A 3,322-nucleotide genomic window follows, 5' to 3' on the forward strand; every position below is an offset into this window, starting at 1 on the left:
TTGCTCACAACTGAGCGACTTCACTTTCACTTTTCACTTTCATGCACTGGAGAAGGAAATGGCAACCCACTCCAGTGTTCTTGCCTGGAGAATCCCAGGGACGGGGAAGCTTGATGGGCTGCCCTCTATGGGGTCGCACAGAGTCAGACATGACTGAAGCGACTTAGCAGCAGCAGCAGCGACTTCACTTTCACTTTTAACTTTCATGCATTGGAGAAGGAAATGGCAACCCACTCCAGCGTTCTTGCCTGGAGAATCCCAGGGGCGGGGAAGCCTGGTGGGCTGCCATCTGTGGGGTCGCACAGAGTTGGACATGACTGAAGCAACTTAGTAGCAGCAGCAGCTTGAGACTCTCCTTGAAGCTTGAGACTCTCCTTGAAATAACTGAAATAACTTCTGTGGAGCCCTGAACTTATCCTCGGAGACATTATTATGGTGTTGTTCCTCTGTTAACCTGATATTTAAAAATAGTTTGTAATAACATGATGTGTATTATTGATTCCTTGAAGCCATATTCTCTGAGTTTATTAGTACTTGAAAAGGATCCTAAATTATAAGAAGTAAATAGTTAACATAGAATCTGGCTCAACTCCATAATGAATAGGGATGACTTAGAGTGGAAAAGCTGGCTTAAAACTCAACATTCAAGACACTAAGATCATGGCATCTGGTCCCATCACTTCATGGCAAATAAAAGGGGAAAAAGTGAGATGACCATTTATGGGTTCTGGGCAATTTTATGTTTAGAATAAACAGTTGTGAGTTTATCTGTTTCACTGATAAGGGTAACTGAGTCCTTCTTTCCTTTTAGGCATAAATACTAGCTCCAAAAAGTCATAAACTCTCAGGAGTGTTCAGATAACAAACACATAGGGAAATATGTAGGTAATTATTAAAAATCTTTCATTTGTCCCTTTCTGTTGTTTTTCTGTTCATCTCGGAAGCCTGAACACCCAAGAGTAATCCTATTCCCCAAGAAAGCAAATCAAGTTACATTCCACCTTTCTACCTACGTGAGTTTCCATTCTCTGCCCTTAAGTTAATTGGGTCCTTGAACAGAAATGAACCACTCTTTCTCAACAAGCAATCACAGATACATCAGCTCTTTGAGTAGTAACTTGCAAATAAGTGCTTCGACATAGCATGCTGAGTGTTCAACATTCTTCAGGGTAAAGCGTAAACACAAATGAATTTTATATTGAAATAATCATGCAGTGAAGGTGAGTTCTTAGAAAGGTAACTTTCTCCCATTTCCACTTGCTTTCCCTCTTAAGCTTTCATTGACAGATAAGATATTGTTATCTAACATTGTTAGATAAGACATTGATAACCACTCGTGGTTATCAAGTCTTGACTGTCTCTCTTTCACTCTGTTTCTATTCTTTATCTTTCTCTCTGTATGTGTAACACACACACAGATTGCACACACACACACACATATATACACATATATGTATATACACGCAACATATACATATCTTTATATGTATGATTAGTAATAGGGACCTAGGAAAAGGGACAAAGTTGCTACAGCATAAACAGAAAAGTCAAACTCTGTTATCTCTCACTGATAACACCAGCTTTAGGTCTCAGGCTGCCTTGCAATTCACCTGATGAAAAATTTCATACTTTATCTGATCTATGTGATTTATCCTGGGATCCCACTGGTACAGTAGAAATTTTAGAGATACGTTTGTTTCATTTTTTGGTTCTGATACCCACATAGGATATTAGAGTAATTGTCACTGCTATTTACTCTTTCATTTGAAGAATATAGCTTTAATTTAGCCTAAGCCAGATTGTCTGGAGATAGTATCCAGATAGTATCTGTGTGGGCTTTATTAAGAGAAGAGAGCCTCATTTCTCTCACATTGGTGAATCTTTCCTTGAAAAATAGCAATAATCTTGAATTCAACAATATTTTGGATTAAACTAAAAACATCATTTCTGCCTCACTTTCCATTATACACAGTTCCAGCTTTTCTTGATATTCAGTTCAGTTCAGATCAGTCTCTGAGTTGTGTCTGACTCTTCGCGACCCACGTACTGCAGCATGCCAGGCTTCCCTGTCCATCACCAAACCCCGAAGCTTGCTCAACCTCATGTCCATTGAGTTGGTGATGCCATACAACCATTTTATCCTCTGTCATCCCTTTCTCCTCCTGCCTTCAGTCTTTCCCAGGATCAGGGTCTTTTCCATTGAGTCACTTCTTCACATCAGAGTATTGGAGTTTCAGCTTCAGAATCAGTCCTTTCAATGAATATTCAGGGCTGCTTTCCTTTAGGATGGACTGGTGGGATCTCCTTGCTGTCCAAGGGACTCTCAAGAGTCTTCTCCAACACTACAATTCAAAAGCATCAATTCTTCAACACTCAACTTTCTTTTTAGTTCAACTCTCACATCCATACATGACTACTGGGAAAACCATAGCTTTAATTAGATGGACCTTTGTTGGCAAAGTAATGTCTCTGTTTTTTAATAGCTTTTCTTCCAAGGAGCAAGTTCTTTTAATTTCACAGCTGCCGTCAGCATCTGCAGTGATTTTGGAGCCCAAGAAAATAGTCTGTCACTGTTTCCATTGCTTCCCCATCTATTTGCCATGAAGTGATGGGACCGGATGTCATGATCTTAATTTTTGAATGTTGAGTTTTAAACTAACTTTTTCATTCTCTGCATTCACTTCTATCAAGTGGCTCTTTAGTTCTTCTGCACTTTCTGCCATAAGGGTGGTGTCATCTTTGTATCTGAGGTTATTGATATTTTTCTCAGCAATCTTGATTTCAGCTTGTGCTTTGTCCAGCCTATCATTTCAGATGATATATTCTGCATGTAAGTTAAATAATAAGGTTGAAACTATGACGTACTCCTTTCCCTATTTGGAACCAGTCTGTTGTTCCATGTTCAGTTCTAACAGTTGCTTCTTGACCTGCATACAGATTTCTCAGGAGGCAGGTTAGGTGGTCTGGTATTCCCATCTCTTTAAGAATTTTCCATAGTTTATTGTGATCCACACAATCAAAGGCTTTGGCATGGTCAATAAAGCAGAAGTAGAAGTTTTTCTGGAACTCTCTTGCTTTTTCGATGACCCAACGGATGTTGGTAATTTGATCTCTGGTTCCTTTGCCTTTTCTAAATTCAGCTTGAACATCTGGAATTTCACGGTTCACGTACTGCTGAAGCTTGGCTTGGAGAATTTTGAGCATTACTTTGCTTGCATGTGAGATGAGTACAATTGTGTGGTAGTTTGAGCATTCTTTGGCATTGCCTTTCTTTGGGATCGGAATGAAAACTGACCTTTTCCAGTCCTGTGGCCACTGCTGA

Source organism: Bison bison, unplaced genomic scaffold (assembly GCF_000754665.1).
Source record: "Bison bison bison isolate TAMUID 2011002044 unplaced genomic scaffold, Bison_UMD1.0 scf7180017864388, whole genome shotgun sequence".
Classification (NCBI taxonomy): Eukaryota; Metazoa; Chordata; class Mammalia; order Artiodactyla; family Bovidae; genus Bison; species Bison bison.